Source organism: Lactuca virosa, chromosome 9 (genome assembly GCF_052849685.1).
Source record: "Lactuca virosa cultivar CGN04683 chromosome 9, Lactuca_virosa_CGN04683_v6, whole genome shotgun sequence".
NCBI lineage: Eukaryota > Viridiplantae > Streptophyta > Magnoliopsida > Asterales > Asteraceae > Lactuca > Lactuca virosa.
In genome coordinates, this window is record NC_136434.1 from 187,477,083 (window position 1) to 187,500,270 (window position 23,188).

A 23,188-nucleotide genomic window follows, 5' to 3' on the forward strand; every position below is an offset into this window, starting at 1 on the left:
ATTTGGGAGACAATCGCTTCACGTTACTTCTAAAGTAAAGAAATCAAAAGTTGTAACATACACGTTCAGGTATCGTGTTATGTAATTTTAAAATATTATATAATTATGAGTAATGAGTTCTAACGGATAGTTTTTACTAGAAATGAAGTAAAACTATGCTTAGAATCATTCAGAAAGTATTGGAAGTATTATGAGATTCCAATCAAATGCCAAATAGTGAAATTTAGCTAAAATATAAAATTTGAAATAAGTAAAATTTTATTATTGAAAGTTGTAAAGAATCTCGTTAGAAACATTTAGGCGAAAACCTCGTCGAAATCCGAGTTATAACGAAGAAGTTATAACCAATCGAAGATCCGTGACAAAACCGGCACGACGCCGAATGACGTAAAAAGTGAGTTTTTGATAAACTGCTTTTTAGCCTTAGTGATCTTAATGAAAGTCGTAGTATTCGTTAAACCAAGAAGTTTAATAAAAAGAACGCCCAAATCTGACTTCGTATGAGGAAGTTATGAGTTTTCTAAGTTTCAGCTTAGCAGTAGACAGCTAAAAACTCGAATTTTAGATCGAGTGATTTTTAGCCGACACAACCTAAACGAGAATCGAAGGTCTCATCAACAGTAGTACAACGGTAAAAAGTCTGACGAAAACGGACATCAGATGAAGAAGTTATGAATTTTTAACGGATTTTCATGTCCCGATCTGTTAAAAATAATAATATTAAAAATAAAGTAAAAATTAGCCAACGAACTCTAAACGAAAGTCGTGGAGCATAATTTTCCCTATGCGTGCATATAAAGAACGTCAAAAAGGCGCCCGTATGCGAAAGTTATGGATTTTAGAAGGATTGGGTGCAATTTTCGAGAAAATTTGCATGGATTGGAGCTGGTCACGTGATCCTCGCGTGCTTACCTCGTGCCCAACTCGCGTGTCGCATGCTGATTCGACCGAGGGTGTGGTCCAATGATCTTCCGACGCGCATCGCTGCTGACTGCCCCGTGTCCGAAGTGCTGGACCAATCCGAAGCCGGCACGCAGCCTTCTCGCATCCGAGCCTCTCCCAAGCTGCCACCTGTTCCGAGCCTCGCAGCCACCTGCCCTCTCCCCCTCGCTTCGGATCCGAGGATCGCACCTATATAAGGGGTGCGAGACCTCCCGGGTAAATGTTAGAATATTTGGCAAATTTCACCCCTCAAGTTATATTTCTTCTACTTCCACTTCCCCCGAAGCCCCGGTATTAATTCCAACGCCCGAAACACGCCCCGAAATTCCCGAGAAGCCCGAAAAATTTATCTTTTCGGTTTCCAAGCCCAACCCTCGCAGGGCCCGGTTTTCAAGAAAACTCCCGGTTTTCAACGAAGGAAGTCATATTTAGAGCCGAAGTACTGCCCAAATTACTATTTTAACCCCCGGTTGTTTCACGGTGAGTTTAATATATTGGAACAATTGTATGTTATGTGTTATATGTGCTATGTGGTTTTCGGTGTTATTATTCCGGGTTATTTTCCCGTGTTATTTTTATTTCCGCTATTTATAATAGCAAAGCTATACCTTTGACCATGTGATAAGTGAAAGGACTTAGATTCATGGTGGTACTGGTACGTAGCCTCTGGCCATGTAGAGCATGTCTCCGTAAGAGAATGACTTCTATTCTATGGCATTGGCAGATGGTTAGACAGGGCTATAAGCCTGAAATCTACCGAAATGTTTAAATCAGAAAGTGTATGTCTTCTGTGCCATTTGGGCCGAAGCTTTATTGATCGTATATCTTTGTATCAAATCACTGATTGATATGGAATGTTTGTCTCATGATTCACATATGCCTTTGTTGTTCCTTGTTCCTCTTTGCTTCTGCCATATTGAAGTATATATATGGCATAACGTTATATTGTATCTATTATTGAACTCCTTAAGCGTCACCGCTTACCCCTCTCAGTGTTTAACAATTGCAGGAGATAAGTAACCAGTATGGTTATATACTATCGGAAGATGTAGAATAGTTTTTACTATTACTTTGTATTTCGGTCTATGTTTGTATAAAATTACAATATCCTGGGTAGTTATGTAAAATATTAAAACTTAGTAGGTTTGTATCCAGTCGTTTGTAAACAAGTTATCAATGTAACATATTATTTGTGAATATGCATGTAGCATGTTTTGGAATAACTATATTGTCAAGTATGAAAGTTTGGGTCTTTCAGAAATACGAAAGGTTAGAAAGGGGTTCTTTCAATCATGGTATCAGAGCGGTGGTTTAAGTGAACTAATTTCCACGGATTGGTATTTAGACTTAAACCGTCAGAAGTTCAATATATGAACGGATTCATTAGGAGTATATGGATATAAACCATAGGAAAGACTTAAGTAAAGTATTAGGTAATAATAAATCCTAATATTCTAAAATACTATGTTACTCCAAATTTTCAGAAGAATGGCTGAACAGGAAGGTAGCCATACCCCTGAGGTGGGTGGAGGTCCTCAACCTGGTGAAGTAAATACGCCAGTATCTCCTCGTGAGGAGCGACTATTGGGTAAACTTACTGGTATTATTCGGCAGACTTTCAAAGAACACAAAAAGAATGGTGATAAAGGAAAGGAGAAAGCCACTGGAGAATCTTCAAAAGGGGAGGTGAAGTGTCCCTCGTTCAAAGATTTCAAGAGTAGTGGTGCTACAGAGTTTTTAGGTGTTCTTAATCCCATTGTCGTTCTCACCTGGATCCAGAACACAAAGAAAGTGTTTCGTATTTCTCATGTGGATAATGAAGACAAGGCTAATTATGCTTCTGCTATGCTTGTCGGAGAAGCCTTGGTCTGGTGGGAAGCAACATATGAAGCTCTCAATGAGTATGACCAGGAGAATTTATCCTGGGAGATGTTCAAAACTCGTTTGATAGAGAAGTATTGTCCTCTAGACATGAGGAGGAGATTGGAGAAAGAGTTTCTTGAGCTTAAGCAAGAAGGAATGACCGTGAATGAATATGAAACTCAATTAAATCAAAGAGCACGGTTTGCCGCAAAGTATATCCCAACTGAAGACGATAAAATTTAGTTATTCTTGGATGGACTGCGGTATGATATCCACGATTTCGTAGCTAATCGGGATGTTCTATCCTTTGACAAAGCTGTTGAGTATGCTCGAAAGCGTGAGCATTACTTAGAAATACGTGGTGCCACTTTTTCTGTTCCAAAGCATCCACGTATCGATCAAACTGTTCCTGTTTCCTCTATTCCACCAACTCGATCTGTTCAATCTGATTTTAATACAAGAGAGCAGTCTCAGAGCGCCGTTTGTGGTCGCGTTAGATCACAATCTTTTTCTATTCAATCGCCATGATGTCGCATTTGTGGAAGGAATCATCCGGGCCAATGCAAAATAGACAAGGAATCTGTTGTCTGTTATGGATGTGGAGAAACGGGTCACATAAAGCCAACTTGCCCAAGGAAGGATGTTACTTGTTATGCATGTGGTATTACTGGCCACAAGAAGCGTTTTTGCCCCACTCTTACAAGTCAAATGGCGGGGAGTCAAGCTTCCGTTCAACAACCAAAGAATACTCCAAAGGAGGAGGTGCCAAAAGCTAAGGGCCGTGCATTCCAGATTACTACAGAGGAGGCACGCGAGGACCCGAATGTTGTGACGGGTACATTTCTTGTCAACTCTAGGCCTACTCACATCTTATTTAATTCCGGTGCCTCAAATTCTTTTGTGTCTCATGAATTTGCGCATTCTTTTCAAATTGCTTGTTATGCACTCGTGCAACCATTTCACGTAGATACCATAGGAAGTGTAACATTACTTGCTGGTAAAGTCCAAAGAGATTTTGTCATGGAAACTGAAGGTTATAGTTTTCTTGTTAACCTGATTCCCATCTTCTTGCCCAACTTTGATAATATTCTCGGCATGGAATGGTTGTTAAAAAACACACTCAGCCGTGAAAAGTTTCTTTGTGAAAACTTATGAATGGTGACTTGGGGACTGCGAGACAATACTTGGGACGAGTATGAGTAGGTGTGAATAGTAGTAGAGGCCTATACTACTGGAAGCACAAGACTCACACTTGGATCAGGGAAAGTCACAAGGTCACCAAGAAACTAGTAATCAATTTCGTTTTTGTTCGAGTATGTCATTACCTTCGTTTCGGTGATGACTAAGAAGATGATTTTCATTCAGACCTTAATGGTCTTAAAGAATCGAGTTCGACTAAAATAGATCTGCGAAGTGAGGTGATTGGTTCAGAGAACCATGTCTCGTGTACTGACGAAATTTTAGTTAGAGAATTGAAGAATGAAATGGTCAGACAGAGAGAACAATTCAAACGGTAGAAGATATGCTTTGTGCATATGTCTTGGAGGTGGTGCACGTCAAGTGGAAACACCATCGAGGCCCAAATTATAATTAGGAAAATAAGAATGAGATAAGAGCGAAATATTCCCAGTCATTTTTATCGTTGTGATTTCGGGGACGAAATCCTCAAAAGGATGAGGTATTTGTAACATACACGTTCATTTCTCGTGTTATGTAATTTTAAAATATTATATAATTATGAGTAATGAGTTCTAACGGATTGTTTTTACTAGAAATGAAGTAAAACTATGCTTAGAATCATTCAGAAAGTATTGGAAGTCTTATGGGATTCCAAACAAATGCCAAATAGTGAAATTTAACGAAAATATAAAATTTGAAATAAGTAAAATTTTATTATTGAAAGTTGTAAAGAATCTCGTTAGAAACATTTAGGCGAAAACCTCGTCGAAATCCGAGTTATAACGAAGAAGTTATAACCAATCGAAGATCCGTGACAAAACCGGCACGACGCCGAATGACGTAAAAAGTGAGTTTTTGATAAACTGCTTTTTAGCCTTAGTGATCTTAATGAAAGTCGTAGTATTCGTTAAACCAAGAAGTTTAATAAAAAGAACGCCCAAATCTGACTTCGTATGAGGAAGTTATGAGTTTTCTAAGTTTCAGCTTAGCAGTAGACAGCTAAAAACTCGAATTTTAGATCGAGTGATTTTTAGCCGACACAACCTAAACAAGAATCGAAGGTCTCATCAACAGTAGTACAACGGTAAAAAGTCTGACGAAAACGGACATCAGATGAAGAAGTTATGAATTTTTAACGGATTTTCAAGTCCCGATCTGTTAAAAATAATAATATTAAAAATAAAGTAAAAATTAGCCAACGAACTCTAAACGAAAGTCGTGGAGCATAATTTTCCCTACGCGTGCATATAAAGAACGTCAAAAAGGCGCCCGTATGAGAATCGAATTTTAGATCGAGTGATTTTTAGCCAACACAACCTAAATGAGAATCGATGGTCTCGTCAATAGTAGTACAACGGTAAAAAGTCTGACGAAAACGGTCGTCGGATGAAGAAGTTATGAATTTTTAACGGATTTTCCTGTCCTGGTCTGTTAAAAATAATAATATTAAAAATAAATTCAAAATTAGCCGACGATGTCTAAACGAAAGTCGTAGAGCATAATTTTCCCTACGCGTGCATATAAATAACGTCAAAAACGGCGCCTGTATACGAAAGTTATGGATTTTAGAAGGATTGGGTGCAATTTTCGAGAAAATTCGCATGGATTGGAGCTGGTCACGTGATCCTCGCATGCTTACCTCGTGCCCGACTCGCGTGTCGCATGCTGATTCGACCGAGGATGTGGTCCAATGATCTTCCGACGCGCATCGCTGCTGACTGCCCCGTGTCCGAAGTGCTGGACCAATCCGAAGCCGGCACACAGCCTTCTCGCATCCGAGCCTCGCCCAAGCTGCCACCTGTTCCGAGCCTCGCAGCCACCTCCCCTCTCCCCCTCGCTTCGGATCCGAGGCTCGCACCTATATAAGGGGTGCGAGACCTCCCGGGTAAATGTTAGAAAATTGGCAAATTTCACCCCTAAACTTATATTTCTTCTACTTCCACTTCCCCCGAAGCCCTGGTATTAATTCCAACGCCTGAAACACGCCCCAAATTCCCGAGAAGCCCGAAAAATTTATCTTTTCGGTTTCGAAGCCCAACCCTCGCAGGGCCCGGTTTTCAACGAAGGAAGTCATATTTAGAGCCGTAGTACTGCCCAAATTACTATTTTAACCCCCGGTTATTTCACGATGAGTTTAATATATAGGAACAATTATATGTTATGTGTTATATGTGCTATGTGCTTTTCGGTGTTATTATTCCGGGTTATTTTCCCGTGTTATTTTTATTTCCGCTATTTATAATAGCAAAGCTATATGTGCTTTGTATTTCGGTCTATGTTTGTATAAAATTACAATATCCTGGGTAGTTATGTAAAATATTACAACTTAGTAGGTTTGTATCCAGTCGTTTGTAAACAAGTTATCAATGTAACATATTATTTGTGAATATGCATGTAGCATGTTTTGGAATAACTATATTGTCAAGTATGAAAGTTTGGGTCTTTCATAAATACGAAAGTTTAGAAAGGGGTTCTTTCAAAAGTCCTGTAATTGTAACCAGTGTCTCTTCTAGGGAGAGCGTGATAGTTGTATATAGATCTATATCGGGTCTGACAAACCCACACCTTAGCTGCATGCAACAGCTAGACCGGCAGGTCTGGGGTGACAAATGTCATTAACATTCCGACACCTGAAGAACGTCGTATACAAGGCCGACTGAGTCATAGCATGGTTATAATAACTCACATGGGGTATTAACAAAACATAAGATTTACGGGGTTTTCCTTTAATTAAACGAGTTTATGTCGATTTAAACTTGCATAATTTACAACTTATTTGGAAAATACTAGTACATTATGGGCCTTGACATTTAAGGCCACAATACATTCTTAAAAAGGGAAAATATTGGATTTTCTGGAACAAACATACTTTTACAAAGAAAGGATTTCAACATTTCATTCAAAAGCTTATGAACTCACCAACTTAATTGTTGACACTTTTCAAAACTACTTGTATTCTCAGGGAATCAGTAAAACAGGTAACCAACGGCTTTTGAGGATGGAACGCTAAGGCGTTAAACATTTCATTTTGTCAACATAATGTAATTGATTTGGAAGCATGTAAACTTATACTATGATGTAACTTTTTCAATTATATTTATGTTGGTTGTGTTACTTTGAGCACTATTATACTCTTGTTGTAATACTATACATGAAGTCCTCCACCCCCACACGTTTCCGCCATCCTTGGTTTGGGGGTGTGACAGATTGGTATCAGAGCAATGTTTATAGTGAACTAAGTATATTGAACCACATAAGATATACAAACTATAAACACATTTGGGACTAAAAGTCTCTGATTAAACATTTTCAAATGGCTATACTTTTAGAAAATAAACGGTTTCTTGCTAAAAGTATAAGTACATGCATATATGCTCGCATAGTGTAAAAGAGGAGGAGTTGTACGTTACGAGTATGCCTTGGGATATGTGGTCAAGTCTGGGATGGATATAGCCTGATCAACTATATCTTTCCGAGAAGTGACTTGCATATATTGGGGGATAGTCGTAGTGAGCAACAAATCTAACAACCTAACATCACCCTATAATGAATGCACTAAAAACCAAACATAACATTTAAAAATACTATAGGAGTATTTTGTAACTTTATAACTCGACATTCTAGATTCATTTCATATATCTTACACCCCTATTCTCGTACAGACGACATGGCGGGATTCAATCTACCTGGAGACCCTTACTTCCCTAATGAGGGAAACGATGGATGGCTCGAGGCAGAACCCGAGGAAATGATCGAGGAGGATCCTGAGGAAGACCCCGAAGAGGTTGAGGAAGAAGAAGAACCCGGGGAGGAAGAAGAAATGGGGGACGAAGAAGAAGAGGAGGAACCAGAGGAGGAAGTCATCAACCCTCCTTACATCGCCAGGGTGCCTGCGAACCGTTTTGGCTACAACGGGCCCGAGCCCCGTTGGGCAACAATGATCGAGCGATGGAGCCGTCAACAACGACAACGATCACCATTTGGCGATCAACGGGGTTACTACGACCTCAGTCATGGGGGACCAGCTGATAGAGCCCTCCCAGTCGTGATCCAGCAGATCACGAACCTTGGGGACTAGAATAGGGAAGTGGCGAATCAAGTTCGGGATCTCAATGCTGCTGTAGAAGCCTCGGATGCTCGTACCAAGGACTTGGAACGAGACTTCTACCCCATGGACCAACTCATTGAGGACCTTACCACCGTTCGGGCGGAGGTAAGGGAGTACCAGATAAGGCACACAACTCTCGAGGAGAGAGTGATCGCGGCCGAACGCCGGATTCCGGAGCTTTAGGGAGCCTCGACCTCATCTCAAGGCCACAATGGACCAGATTCCACCCACCGCGAGTAGTGCTTACACTACTCACATTTTGTTATAAACTAGGATTTTGAGTATGCGTTGGTGCTACTCTTTCTTGCAAGTAGGTTCGACCCTGCGTCTAAGTGATTACACTATTCGAGGGGTCGTTATATTGTCAAATTTCTCTTCTACATTGATGTAATGTAGACCTCCTATGAGGTCAAATTTTCCTAAGCATTATGTACCAAATTTACATCAATGAAATTGACTTGCATTTTATTTTGTTATATGTTTGGCATTGGATCTCATAACTTGACAATACAAACAATTTGCAAATGATAACTCAAAAATTATTGAGGTGTACCTCGAATTTATGTGTAATTAAGGGGAGATCGACTTAGAAATGGTGAGTCCGCCTTAGGACCTGTTCCTTGTTTGGTTGTGGATTTAGGACAGACTCATTAGGTTCAACGGTTTATCAAAACTTAATTACATGCAACTAGTATACATCAAGTAATCTTATGAGTGGATCAAGCATGGAACAAAGATTACAAGATTTCATTTGAAGTCATTACTACTAAATTCATAAGTTTATTTATATAGACTTCTGCTATGAATTGTTTGCAACATTCGAAAAATCGGGAAAATACTATACTTAAAAACTAATAACCTAGTTTTGCGTCTCCCGACTGATAACCATTTCTAAAAGACTTATACTCATTTCGTCTTTGAAACTATATAACAGAAAATTGCCGCCTCGTAGATTTGCCAGGCGCATCGGCGGGACGCAAACAAATCCACCACCGCCGCCTCCCCAGTATGGCCCGGTAATGTTCCAAGCTGCGGTCACAGCTGCGGTGGCAGCTGCTATGTCCCAAATCAGCACCGACGGTGCCAGAAGGAGCGGGAGCGGTACTATTAACTCCACTCAAGGAGATAGCCAAGGGCGTTCGAGAGAGTGTTCCTTCAAGGACTTTACTAATGGCAAACCCGATTCGTTCAATGGAAGCGGGGGAGTCATCGATTTGATGCAGTGGTTCGAGGGGACCGAATCTGTCATCTAAATTTGTGTGACATCCCCTAATTTCTCGGCCAAAAAAGACCGATTTAATTTATGCTTTTTAAAATAAAATCAGAGAAATCTTTTTAAAAGATGTTGCGGAATTGGTCCCCAAAACAAAACATAATAAAAGTTTATCAAAACCTTTCTTTAAGAAATGTATAGTTTCATTTCATATCAAAACCTCAGGATGTCATGTTCCGATACAGATCAAAAGCATAAACAAGACATTATAAGCCTTTCAACAGTTATTTACAACTACTAGCCTATAATCCAAAAATCTCTCATCATCCTCCGACTATGCTCGGGGTCCACTACCTGTAACATAAAAAGCTGAGTGGGTCAGGCTTGGGAGCCTGGTGAGCATATAGGGTTTTCAACCCACAATAATAATAAACTTATTAAGTTCACCAATCAACAATAACCTTGATTACCCATTCCCGTTGTCCTCAATTTACATCCCTAAACACCTATCACAAGGGACCTAGCCTAAGGAATATCACCGGGATGGACACTACTGCTAAGGGGTCTCCTCAGCCATACATGTCCTAAAGGCAACCATGAGGGGGATGGAGCACGCCAGCGAACATTTAGTTCACCAACACCTATAAGTTGCGAACCTGCTAGTGTGCCACTTGACTGTCTAGAAAAGTCTGTGGTCGTCATCTATACTCCGTTAGACGACTTCAACAACAACAACAACAACAACAACAACATCGAGGCCTCTCACCATTTTAACACACATCGACTATTTCGTCTACCCATGTTCTACCCAACATATTTGTAGATAAAATACATATACAGTTTAAAACTTGTATAAAACATCTGTTCAACAGTCACCTCAAATAAACAATTAACATATTTACACATAGCACGTATTTTATAGAAAATACTGCATATCTAGGTGTAAGATGAGAGTGACTACACACTCACATGATTTGATGATAATCGGGCAGCAATTCGTTTCCTAAAACGATCGTTTCTAATAAAATCAGGAGTTTTAGTAAGAAACCGGGCTCTGCAAGGGTCGGGCTTCGAAACCGAAAAGATAAATTTTTCGGGCTTCTCGGGCACTTCGTGGCGTATTCCGGGGTTTATAATCGATACCGGGGCTTTGGGGAATATTAAAATGAAGGAAATATGAAGAAAGGGGCTAAAAGTGGCAAATTTCCAAATGTATCCGAGAAGGCTCGCAACCTTCTATTTATAGGGGGAGGCTTCTGATCGGACGACTGAGAAGCTCCCAGGTGGCAGCAGATCCGAAGGGGGCAGCACCTGCTCGCACGTGGGCTGCGCAGGCGAAGGGCTCGCTGGCAGTCTCTGATTGGACCGAAGTCCGGGTCCGAGGTGGGTGTCTCGTGGCTTCTGCGAGGCTCGGATGCACGAGGGAAGGGGGCACGCGTCGCCTTCTCACTGGACCACTTCGGATGAATCAGCAGCTCGGATGACTCAGCAATATTTTGGACACGCGTCGGATGCGAGGCGAGGACACGTGGCCGAAGTCCACGTATGCGAGATTTCTCGGTTTTGACAATATTTCTCGATTTTCGCGCCAAAACTTCTAAAATCCATAACTTTCGCATACGAGCTCCATTTTTGACGTTCTTTATATGCACACGTAGGTAAAATTACGCTCTATAGCTTTCGTTTAGATTTCGTCGGCTAATTTTGAATTTAATTTTTATATTATTATTTTTAACAGACCGGGACAGGAAATTCGTTAAAAATTCATAACTTCTTCATCCGACGTCCGTTTTCGTCTGTCTTTTTACCGTTGTGCTACTATTGACGAGACCTTCGATTCTCGTTTAGGTCGTGTCGGCTAAAAATCACTCGATCTAAAATTCAAGTTTTTAGCTGTCTACTGCTAAGCTGAAACTTCGAAAAATCATAACTTCCTCATACGAAGTCAGATTTGGGTGTTCTTTTTATACCTACTCTCGGTTTAACGAACACTACGAGTTTCGTTTAGATCACTAAGGCTAAAAAGTAGTTTATCAAAAACTCACTTTTTATGATATTCGGCACCGTGCCGGTTTTGTCGTGAAACTTCGACAGGTCATAACTTCTTCGTTATAAATCGGATTTCGGTATTCTTTATATATCCGTAATCCTTGTCACGGCCACTACAACTTTATTAATAGATATCGACTTTATCTAATATTTATTTTCGACGCTCATTTTTATTCTTAATTAATTAACTCGTAGTAATTAAGCATAAAACACATAAAACACATAATATTCACATAATTCCTTTTCATTTCTTCAAAATGAGTTACAAAGGTTAACCTAGACTATCACCTCAATATTAATGCTTAGGCTAGAAACACGAGTGTTACAATTTGTGCGTGCCCCGAGGCAAACAAAGTCAAATTCACAGCTCGCACTTTCACCGGCAGGGCCCTTACTTGGTGGAATGGCCACGTAAAATCCCTAACTCTCGCCGTAGCTAATTCGATAAGCTGGGAAGATTTGAAAACCATGATGCTGAATGAGTATTGCCCAAGGGGTGAAGTGAAAAAATTAGAACAGGAACTTTGGAGTCTCAAGATGACGGGCTCTGACCTCACATCTTATACTGCCCGATTCAATGATCTAGCACTCCTCTGCCCGGTGATGGTCATTCCGGAAAACAAGAAGGTGGAGCGATATCTTTGGGGATTATCTTCCGAGATTCAAGATAGTGTGTTGGCCTCACGACCAACTACTTTCGAGAGTGCCAAGGAGTTGGCACAACAACTCATTGATCATCGGGCCAGCCATGCCACTGTGATAACCACCTCCGATCAAGCACAACGAGGGAACAACAAGAGGAAATTCTAGAACAATAGAAAGAAGCAACCGGCGCAGGACCCCGCCAAGAAGCAACAAACTGTTACCATCCATGATGCCACTACTCCTTCCACTCCGGCACCACTGAAGCAATACGCTGGAACCCTTCCCAAGTGCAACAAGTGCAACTTCCACCACACTGGTACTTGTCGGGAATTGCACTGTAGTAATTGCAACAAAAAGGGGCATACCGCCCGTTTCTGCAGGGCGTCTGCACAACAGGCCAACCCGGTCGCCAATACCGGAGCAATCCGAGCCTACTATGGCCGTGGAGAAACCAGGCACTTCAAGAGGGATTGCCCAAAAGCTAAAAACGCGAACACCGGCGGTGTTGGAAGAATATTGGCCTTAGGGCAGGGGGGAGCAAGGGAAGATCCTACAGTGGTTACCGGTACGTTTCTCCTCAATAACTCATATGCATGCATATTATTTGATAGTGGAGCGGAGAGGAGTTTCGTTAGCCACATATTCAAACAATTATTAAAACAAAATCCCCAATCACTAAAAGATACATACGTCGTAGAAATGGCTAATGGAAAAATAGAATGCACTAACAACATATACTCAGGGTGTACCCTCACTCTAGACAATCACTCATTCAAAATCGATCTATTGTCGGTATCAATAAAAAGCTTCGACATCATCATTGGCATGGATTGGTTAAGTTCGAATCGTGCTGACATTCTGTGTTACGAAAGTGTTGTACGCCTTAATCTGCCGAATGGCGAAACTCTTGTCATCTACGGCGACAAACCCAATACAAACCTACAAATCATCTCTTGCGCCAAAGCTCAGAAGTATCTCCACAAGGAATACCACGCCTTCTTAGCCCACGTAGCGGATAAGAAACAAGAGGTAAAAGACGCCAAGGATATTCCGGAGGTCTGTAATTTTCCTGACGTATTCCCAGAAGACCTTCCCGGAGTTCCACTTGCTCGAAAAGTCGAATTCCGAATCGATTTGATCCCCGGAGCTACCCCCGTAGCCAAAGCTCCATACCGCCTAGCGCCGGCAGAAATGCAAGAATTGTCCAGTCAACTGAACGAACTGTTAAGGAAAGGGTTCATCAGGCCGAGCTTCTCACCTTGGGGAGCACCAGTCCTGTTTGTGAAGAAGAAGGACGGATCTTTACACATGTGCATCGATTACTGCGAGTTAAATAAGCTTACCATAAAAAACCGATACCCTCTACCCCGAATCGACGACCTCTTCGATCAACTTCAAGGAGCAAGCTACTTTTCAAAAATCGATCTGAGGTCGGGTTACCATCAACTTCGAGTCCAAGAGGATGATATTCCCAAAACAGCCTTCAGAGCGCGCTATGGTCACTACGAGTTTGTGGTGATGCCCTTCGGATTAACAAACGCACCTGCGGTATTCATGGACCTAAAGAACCGAGTGTTCCGACCCTTCTTAGATAAATTCATAATCGTATTCATCGATGATATCTTGGTCTATTCACGAAGCGTGGAAGAGCACAGCCAGCATCTGCGACTAGTATTGGAGACTTTAAGAACTGAGAAGCTTTATGCTAAACTCTCTAAGTGCGAATTTTGGCTCAGAGAAGTGGGATTTATTGGCCATGTGGTCAGCGAGAAAGGGATACATGTGGATCCCTCAAAAATCAAGGCGATAGAGAACTGTTCGACACCAAGAACGCCTACAGAAATCCGTCAATTCTTAGGCCTCGTTGGTTAATACTGAAGATTCATCCAAAACTTCTCCAAGGTCGCTACACCGCTCACTACCTTGACTCAAAAAGGTGTGATGTTTAAGTGGGAAGATAAGCAAGAAGCTGCCTTCCAAACGTTAAAACAAGCCCTGTGCAGGGCACCGATCTTGTCTCTACCAGAAGGAACTGAAGACTTTGTAGTCTACTGCGACGCATCAAACCAGGGGCTTGGGTGTGTGTTAATGCAGCGAGGAAAGGTCATTGCCTACGCATCGAGGCAATTGAAAACGCATGAGGTCAACTACGCCATGCATAACCTCGAATTGGGAGCAGTAGTGTTCGCCCTAAAGATCTGGAGGCACTACCTTTACGGAACGAAGTGTACTGTCTTTACCGATCACAAGAGCCTTCAGCACATTCTCAATCAAAAGGAGCTCAACATGAGGCAAAGACGATGAGTAGAACTACTAAACGAATACGAGTGCGAGATTCCCTATCATCCGGGCAAGTCCAATGTGGTGGCCGATGCCCTGAACAGAAAGGAATACTCGGGTCGCCGAGTAAAGTCATTAACGATGACAATCCATTCACACCTGTCCACACAAATCAAGGAGGCTCAGCTGGAGGCCTTGAAACCGGAAAATGTGACGGGTGAGGCATTAAGAGGAATGGACAAAAACCTAGAAGTCAAAGACGATGGAGTTCGTTACCTCATAGACAGAATCTGGACACCGAAGTTCGGTGGTTTCCGAGACGTCATCATGAACGAAGCACACAAGAATAGATACTCCATCCACCCAGGTTCAGATAAGATGTATCTGGATCTCAAGAAGTTGTACTGGTGGCCAAACATGAAAGCCGAAATTGCTACCTATGTGGGCAAGTGTTTGACTTGCGCCAAGGTCAAGGTAGAATATCAGAAACCCTCAGGACTACTACAACAACCTGATATACCTGAGTGGAAGTGGGAACGAATAACCATGGACTTCATAACTAAGTTACCCAAGACAACGGGTGGACCGGATACCATTTGGGTAATCGTCGACAGACTGACCAAGTCAGCACACTTTCTACCAATGAGAGAGACCGACAAGATGGAGAAGCTGACCCAACTGTACATCAAGGAAATCGTGAGATTGCATGGAGTGCCAAAGTTCATTATCTCAGACAGGGATAGTCGATTTACCTCGCGACTCTGGCAGTCACTTCAGAAATCCTTGGAAACTAGGCTGGACATGAGTACAACCTATCACCCACAAACCGACGGGCAAAGTGAGAGGACCATTCAGACGCTAGAAGATATGCTTAGGGCGTGTGTGATAGACTTTGGTAAAGCTTGGGATACCCATTTACCGCTTGTCGAATTCTCGTACAATAACAGTTACCACACTAGCATCAAGGTTGAACCATTTGAAGCCCTCTATGGTCGCAAGTACAGATCACCACTGTGCTGGACTGAAGTGGGCGACACGCAACTAGCTAAGGGACAAGTCCCCAATAGCACCCTCACTGGTCCGGAGATTATAAGAGAAACTACAGAGAAGATTGTTCAAATCCGAGAACGATTAAAGGCTTCTAGAGACAGACATAAAAGTTACGCAGATAACAGACGAAAGCCTTTAGAATTCCAGGTTGGAGATCGAGTGCTATTAAAAGTCTCACCCTGGAAGGGTTTGATATGTTTCGGTAAACAAGGAAAGCTGAACCCTAGATACATCGGGCCATTCGAGATCCTCACTAGGATTGGCCCGGTAGCTTACAAGCTTCGCCTACCACAGGAACTTAATAACGTACATCCTACCTTCCACGTATCGAACTTAAAGAAATGTCTATCCGACGAGACCCTCGTGATACCACTCGACGAAATTGAAATCAATGAGAGTCTCCACTTCATGGAAGAACCGGTAGAAATCATGGATCGCGAGATCAAAAGAACAAAGCAAAGTCGTATTCCCATTGTGATGGTCCGTTGGAACGCTAAACGAGGACCCAAATTCACCTGGGAACGCGAGGATCAGATGAAACAAAAGTATCCGCATCTCTTCCCAAATTCTTGAAGTCCCAGTCAAAACGCTAAATTTCGGGACAAAATTCCTTCTAACGGGGGGATGATGTGACAACCGTCAATTTTCAGGCTAGTCAAAGTTAAATAAAGTCAATAAGTCAAACCGGTCAACTCATCTAACCCTAGTATATTAGGGTTTACAATATGTTAGCTACTGTACAACTCGCTATTTTAATAAGAAGTTATCACTTGGAAAGTTCGCATGATTAAAATTCTTAAACCCTAAACGGGATAAGTGAGGTAACAAAACGATAAAACACTATTGCATACCCTACGGGGGTGTGTAAGACCCTTAAACATGGCTTAACAGGGTTTACGAACCTTGAGTTGCGAAACTAAACACTTAAAAAGGTCACAAACAAAGTCTCTTTGAATCTCTCTTTATCAATCTTAATCTCTCCCAAATCTCTCCCAAATCTCTCTCATAACCTCCCTCAACTTTTTATAATGAATTGGGGGCATTCGGACCCTTAATTTAGCCAAAACCTGCGCAAAACGGGCAGTTTATGTGAAAATCAGCCTTATAGGACCGAACCTTCTTAGGGCCGAAACCCTAAGAAGCGAAACCCATAACAACCGAAACCCTCTTGCAAGAACTGAAGACTGCCTAGAATCGAAATGCTATAGGACCGAAGTTGGCTAGAACCGAACCCGAAGCTCCTCGGACCGAACCCGAACCCTGCTGAACCGAACCTCCCTTCGGACCGAACCCCCTTTCGGCCCATTTCGCCTTCGCTCCCTTACCTGACCAGTTCGCCTTCGGTCCTTGTTGCCAGGGGACCGAACTTCGGCCCCAATCCGAGAGGCTTCGCTGAAATGCATCTTTCACCCGGTTTTCGACCACGACTCCGTTTTAAGCCCGTTTTTCATTATTTTAACGTGGGATTTTCACCCAAACTCATATTTTTACATATAAGACCCTATATAATCATAAGTTAAACAGATTTTAGGGAAAACCATTACCTAAGAATAAAATCTAGTAGGTAAGATTTATGGGTGAAGTGTTGACTTAACCTTAATGTGTGACACAAGCAACCCTCTACACCCACTCCAATACCATACTCAGTCACTTTTCACGAATACCTAGTCAACTAGTTGTCCTTTCACCCTTTTTCACCCGCCCATAATAAGATCAAAGGCTGGAAATTTCTTATATCTCTTCCCTCATTCTTCACACTTTCATCCAAGAATCAAACCCATATCTCTCTCTCTCTCTCACTTTCTCTCTCTAAAAACTCGAATTTGAAGGTTGTTCTTGAGCATTTCCCTCCAATTTTGGTAAGTAACTTCATCCTTTACTTGTTTATCATGCATCCTTTCACTCAATTCATGGATTCCTTACCCAAATATCATCATATTTGTTACTAGATCTTCGAATCCTCAAGTATCTCCCAAGTGTTCTTAACTTGGAAACTACTTTTCTTCATCATCAATCTACTAAAATCACTCAAGGTGAGTTCATACCCCCACATTTTCATGATTTCTTCAAGTTTTAGGGGGAGAATACAAATTAAAACACCAAAAACTTAACTAAACTCAAACATCAGCTTTCAACAGGAAAGTTTCGTTCCATTCAAAGACTGTTTTGAACATCTTAAACACTTTATTTTTCAAAACTATATTAGATGCAAATATTTCAGGTTTATACCTTTAAAATGACTACTTTCACGTTTCCATATGATTTTTCTACAATATATGGTGATTTTTACAAAACTGCCTATCACTGTAGCTACGAATTCGGACCAGTCTGTGAATATGAACGTTTTCACACCAGTTAGAAACTTCTAAAAATCATAATAAAAATTATGAACAAACTAGACACATTTTCTAAACACTCAGAGTTTACGGATCTAGTTTTCGGTTTCGTATGAATTTTCTGTGATTTTTCTAAATCAGTGCAAAAATGGTAAAAACGAATTTACAGTTTACAACTTTCATAACACTTTGTAACATGTTGAGCAAAGTGTTAAACCTTGATGACTTCATATTTTGCATGTGTTTTCTGTTGTGATAAAATTATATAACAGAAAAATAGACATTAAATTGTAAGAATCCTTATTATTACAAGTATTGCAAGATGAGGCATAATAGACATAGTTATGTTTTTGCTATAAATCTACTTACACAGAAAAGGTTACTATACATTACAAACATTTTGATAAACTATAATAGGTATAGTTTATGTTTCATATACATTACAAACAATTAGGATAAACTACAACAAGTTGTAGTTTATGTTTCATTTACATCACACCACGAGAGAGTTCATCTCGACAAAAAGGGATTTTTAGTTCACTTTACGTAAATCTGTTAATGAATAAATTTGTGAGACAATCGCTTCACGTTACTTCTAAAATAACGAAATCAAAAGTCCTGTAATTGTAACCAGAGTCTCTTGTAGGGAGAGCGTGATAGTTCTATATAGATCTATATCGGGTCTGACAAACCCACACCTTAGCTGCATGCAACAGCTAGACCGGCAGGTCTCGGGTGACAAATGTCATTAACATTCCGACACCTGAAGAACGTCGTATACAAGGCCGACTGAGTCATAGCATGGTTATAATAACTCATATGGGGTATTAAAAAAACATAAGATTTACGGGGCTTTCCTTTAATTAAACGAGTTTATGTCGATTTAAACTTGCATAATGTACAACTTATTTGGAAAATACTAGTACATTATGGGCCTTGACATTTAAGGCCACAATACATTCTTAAAAAGGGAAAATATTGGATTTTCTGGAACAAACATACTTTTACAAAGAAAGGATTTCAACATTTCATTCAAAAGCTTATGAACTCACCAACTTAATTGTTGACACTTTTCAAAAGTACTTGTATTCTCTGCGAATCAGTAAAACAGGTAACCAACAGCTTTTGAGGATGGAACGCTAAGGCGTTAAACATTTCATTTTGTCAATATAATGTAATTGATTTGGAAACATGTAAACTTATATTATGATGTAACTTTTTGAATTATATTTATGTTGGTTGTATTACTTTGAGCACTACTATACTCTTGTTGTGATACTATACATGAAGTCCTCCACCCCCGGACGTTTCCGTCATCCTTGGTTTGGGGTGTGACAATCCATATATGCTCCCATTTCCACATGGGAACCTCCAGAGGCTGTAGCTTGCCATGTGGCCTCTGATGCTCGGCCTTGACCATGCTGCAGGTCAAGCACCTCTCGACGTACCAAGCTATCTCTCTCTTCATGCATGTCCTCCAATAACTCAATCTCAGATCCTGGTACATCTTGGTGGCCCCCGGGTGAATAGAAAAGTGAGACTTATGAGCCTCCTCAAGCACGATATGTCTGACCCCACCAGACACAGGAACCCATACCCAACCGCAACGGGTCAACAAACCACAAAAATCCGGAAAAAATCCGGTAATATAACCCGTGATCCTCTCAATCTTCCAATTCTCCTCTCGAACACCCTCTGCCTGAGCCTATCTAATCAAACCCATAAGTGGAGAATCCACAGATATCCTCATACATGTCAGCGAAACAGAAGATCCAGCCGACTTGCGGCTTAGGGCATCCACCACCACATTCACTTTACCCGGATGGTGAAGGATCTCGCAGTCATATTCCTTGACTACGTCCAGCCATGCCTCATGTTCAGGTAAGGCTGATCCATAATATGCCTCAAACTCTTGTGATCCGAGTAGATAGTACAGCGGACCCCATAAAGGTAATGTCTCTAAGTCTTGAGGAAGAAAACCACCGCCCCTAACTCAAGATCATGCGTGGGATATCTCGTCTCATGCGGCTTCAGCTTCCGTGAAGCATAAGCTATCACCCGTCCTCTATGCATGAGGACTGCTCCCAAGCCGGTGATGGATGCATCATACAAAACTATAAAATCCTCAATTCCCTCCGAGAGGTTCAAAATGGAGGCCTCGCAAATTCTCTGCCGAAGGGTCTCAAATGCGGACTGTTGCTCAGGGCCCCACCGGAAATCCACCCCCATCCTCATCAGACGAGTGAGGGGTACTGCAATCTTGGAGAAATCCTGAATAAATCTCTGGTAGTAACCTGCCAAACCCAGAAAACTCTTGATATCCGAGGGAGATTTCGGAACCTCCTACTGCATCACCGCCTCGATTTTGGCCGGATCGAAAAAAATTTCAACTTTGTTAACGAGGTGTCCAAGGAACTGAACCTCTCGTAACCAAAACTCGCACTTCGATAACTTAGCATAAAGTCGTTCTCGCCTCAAAACCACCAGAAGCTCGCGGAGGTGCTCTTCATGTGGCTCTCTAGTCTTGGAATATACCAAGATATCATCAATAAACACTATAACCTAACGATCGAGCATTGGCCTGCATACCCGATTCATCAAACCCATAAATATCGTAGGCACATTAGTGAGCCCGAATGGCATCACCACAAACTCGTAATACCTATAACGAGTCAGAAACAGGGTTTTCTCCATGTCCTCTTCCCTCACCATTACCTGATAGTACCCAGACCTCAGATCGATCTTAGAGAACCAAGATGCTCCTTGCAACTGATCAAAGAGATCATCAATCCGCAGAAGGGGATAACGGTTCTTGACAATTAACTTGTTCAGCTCCAAATAAATGATGCATAACCGGTGCGAACCATCCTTCTTCCTGACAAATAGAATCGGCGCTCGCCATGGAGAACTGCTCGAACGGAGGAACTACTTGCCTAGCAGCTCCTGCAGCTGAGATGACAGCTCCTGCATCTCAGGCAGTGCCAATCGGTACGACACCTTAGCAATTGGGGCCGCACCTGGCACAAGGTCAATCCTGAACTCGACCTGCTTCTCAGGAGGCACACCGGGTAACTCCTCCAGGAATACATCAACGAACTCCCTGACAACTGGAACATCAGCAATCAACACCTGATCCTCAATCCACGTGTAGACTACATAAGCCAAATAACTTGCACACCCATGATGAATATACTGCCGATCCGTGGCTACCGAACAAAACCCTGAACCCAACCTGGTGCCCTCTGCATAAATAATTAGTTCTCCCCCACTTGGGGTTCGAATTACCACGCGCTGACCCTCGCAATCGATCATGGCACCGAAACGGATTAGTCAATACATACCTACTATCACGCAGACGCCCCCATAGGAATAGGAAGCAAATCGATTGGGAAGGATACTCCAAAGATCTCCAGAATGAAAGCCTGATAAACCGAAGTAGTAGAAACCCCGTGTTCGTTGGCGATAGAAACTCGCAACGTACACTCCAACTCCCTAAGGGCAAAGCAAACTCCCTACTAAAAGACTGAGAGACAAAGGACCGAATTGCACCCGATTCAAACAATACAAGAGCAGGAAAGGAGTTCACTAAGAACGAACCTAATAGAGGTACAAACATATGAGCATAAATACACATAATTAATAAGATAAAGGATAGATACATACCACTCACAACATCTGGTGCTGCCCTGGCCTCCTCGGCAGTAAGCTGGAAAGCGCGACCTCGAGCCCTCGGGGGTTCCGCCCTGCTCTGACTCCCGTTAGTGATCCTCAAAGTAGCCGGTGCTGGAGCTACGTCGGCTTGGCAGCCAACAAGGGACACTGGGCCTTCATATGGCCCACCTAATGACAATGGTAACAAAGTCTGATGCCGACAATCCCTCGCAATGTGACCTTGCTTGCCACATTTGTGGCAACCCACAGAAGACTGACAAACACCATCATGTACCTTGCCGCACTTCCAACAAGTGCGACCCCTCCGAACCCCCAACCTGGAGGTAGCGGCCCTGAACAACTTCAGTGTAGGCTACGACCGTGTCGGGGCGTGTCTCAACCCCCGAGTCTGCAAAACAATCTCAATCTCGTGCCGCCTGGCTGCCTCCTACATCTCCGACAATAAACTGTAGCGCTGAGTAGAAAGAAATTGCATGTTCAACGTCTTGAGCATGCTCAAGTAACGGGTCATATGAGCCTGCTCAGACGTAGCAAACTAAGGTCAAAACATAGCTCTCTCTGTGAACATCTTGGTGATCTCCGTCACCGTCTCAAAACCCTGTCTCAAATCCAGATACTCATGTGCTAACCTCTCACGCTCCACCAACGGAACATATCGAGAGCGGAACATCTCAAAAAACTACTCCAATGACACAGTAGCTCTCTGCTCAATAGAATAGGAACTAGTAGCAAGCCTCCACCAATCTTTTGTTGGATATAGTGTCTAAGTCCATAACTATATTTGGTATGTACTTGACCCGACCCGGCATGGTCCATTTGGGTTGCACTTCACCCGAACAATTTATGGATAATCGTTTGAGAATAGTATAAGTTATGATTTATTAATATATTATAAGTCCTAATATATTGATATAAAATCATATTATTTAATTAGTATTGATCTATAATTAATTTAGAATTAATTTAGAGATCAAAAGTATGACTAATTAAATATGGGCTCTTGTATTTACATAGTGTGGGCTAATGCTTATTTGGAATGGGCTAGGCTTGCATGGAAAGTCCATGGATACTCCACGGAGCTTTAACCCATGGATCTCTTGGAAAGGAAAAGACATGGGTATTAGGGTTTACATGGATGTAACCCTAATCCACCACACTTTATAAAGGAGGCTTTGGTTCTTGAAATGAGACTAGTTGATGTGTGTAAACCAAGAGGGCCGATTTCAAGAAGTTTGTGACTATTCTCTCAAGTTTCCAAGTTTGTGGTGATTTGTGACTTCCATTTGAGGCATCCACATTATTGGTGCTAGGCTCTCAAACTCCAAGCAATCAACTACTACTACAAGGTAAGTAATTCTACTAGTTTCATTTGATTCAAGTATCCCATTCCATGCTAGTTAGGATAAGAACCTTGGAAAAATAATTATTTGCATGTATCTTAGTCAAACATAGATCCAAGGTTTCTAGGGTTGCATGTACACCATAGGAGTGTTAGAATGCTCAAAACCCATCAGTGGTATCAGAGCCAGGTTTGTTTATTTGATACTTGATGCGAAAAAAAAAACTTGAAAATCGAAGTTTTGTTCAAAAGCTCATATCAAAATTTCAAGTTTTGTATATGTACTTACGATTCTTGAAATTTTTGATATGAACATACATAAACATATGAGTTTAGAAGATCATAGAAATTATGTGCTAATAATTGATTAGATTAATTCTTGATCTTTATGTGTTTTAATGGAGTCCATAACTAGTTCTTAAGTTATGGATAACCAAAAGTCACATTTATAAATAACCATTAAAAGAACACATAGGTTACAAAAAATGAAGAGTCTTCATTTTTAATAACCA